General features: G+C 47.9%; 1 protein-coding gene across 1 annotated transcript in view; it reads left to right on the top strand.

Moving 5' to 3' along the window:
* The window catches only part of pcca (propionyl-CoA carboxylase subunit alpha), a 37,023-nt gene that overhangs the window by 1,858 nt on the left and 33,533 nt on the right, over window positions 1–1,632 (top strand). The gene's annotated exons all lie outside the window — the stretch shown is intronic.

Genomic DNA, 1,632 nt, shown 5'->3' with positions numbered 1-1,632 from the left:
TGGCTGCTGGGCTCTGTGGGTTTTTGCAGCAGCTCTACCTGTACTAGATGCACCTGCTCCTTGTCTTTTCTATCTCTGACTTCATGTCCTCTACAAGAGTTTTGGTTTTTTTGCTGGTTCTTCAAAAAAATAGGGTCAGAATTCGTACTTGTAACTTGCAGGGTTTTTTGGCTAAGTCCACATACAAATCTTTTTTACGCACACACAAATTCTTTTAACACATACAAAACTGATTTACAAGTACAAAATATTTATGACCACATTTTGAGCCCATACTGCGGGTGATGCGTGGCCTGTTGCTTCACGCTTTCATGCCACAGACATTCCCGGGACTGTGCTGCCCTCTCCCTCCTCTGTCTGCACTGAGTCAGCTGCTGTGACCCTGCACACCAAACATCCCGTGTTTGTGCAACCGGGACACCGGCACCTCAAACACAGGCGGAAACCAGGCGACAAGCTGCGAACAAATAGTTAAAAGCTCAGGCATTTGGAGTGGCTGTAGCTCAGGAGGTGCCGCAGGTCATCTACTGATTGAAGGTCTGTGGAAGCTCCCCGCTTCATCCCACTGCTCTCCATGCACAGCGCGCGCTCCCGATGCAGGGGGTAGCTACCTTATCGCGACACCTGTCAGCCTTCAGCGAGCTGTGCAACTCAAACACGGAGTCACACCAAGTTGACAGTTCATCTGCATGTTTTGATCCAGATGTTGTGCTGTGTCAGACATTTTGTAGCTGAAAGTTGATCAGGTGGTTTGATGCAGACCTCCCGTGACTTTTTCCCTGTAAAGGTTTTAATGTTGATTCCAGGAACAGCGCTGCTGTTTCTTCCACGCTCAGCATGTCACGGTGTGTGGACAGACTCGGGCTCCACGTTAAACTGTGCCTGCGTCATCATCACTGCTGCTGTTGTTCTGCAGTGTGATGTTAAAGCTGGGGGCTCTCGTTCATTCACTGCTCCTGCATAAGTTTCTGTTGCAGCTTTGTTTCAGTTGAAAATGTCGGAGAAACGCTGGTGTTTAAACGCATCTGCTACAGAGCCGCGTGTTAGACGACAATCGATGCGAAGAATTCGTGTCGAGAATTTTTCATAATCGATTCGTTGGAATTACTCGATGAATCATCGCAGTCCCAGCGGGGAGCGATGCAACGGGAACACGGACCAACGCTTCAGAGAAACGACACATAAAGCAGGAAAAGCGCAGCCAGTGACACTTTTCACTGTTTCCAGCACTCCGCGCTCTCCTCCCAAAGCTGCCTGGTTACACACTGACTGCAGGCAGGCAGACAGTCCAGCAGGTGGCGATCGAGCTCAAGCATAAACCCCGTTATTGTCAAAGCTGGCGAGCATACAGTAAGTAGGTGCAGTTAGTCTCTTCCTGCTCACCTGTGTAGAACTTCAGCCACAAGCACACTGCTCTACCGGCTCAAAACTGTCAATAAAAATGAAGAAGAATGCTTTGAAGTCTTCAAGCAAAACTTCAAAGGAAAATATCCGACTTTACTTAAACTTCAATGAGAGGCTCTTTGTAGCATATTTGGATATTTACTTGTTTCTAAGAATCAGTAATGAGGTCAGATTGTGTGTGTGTGTGTGTGTGTGTGTGTGTGTGTGTGTGTGTGTGTGTGTGTGTGT

This window comes from Pundamilia nyererei, unplaced genomic scaffold (genome assembly GCF_000239375.1).
Source record: "Pundamilia nyererei isolate P.nyererei 1_Seehausen unplaced genomic scaffold, PunNye1.0 scaffold00256, whole genome shotgun sequence".
Lineage (NCBI taxonomy): Eukaryota > Metazoa > Chordata > Actinopteri > Cichliformes > Cichlidae > Pundamilia > Pundamilia nyererei.
Note: the sequence above shows the minus strand (reverse complement) of the source record. Positions and strands in the feature narration are given on the sequence as shown.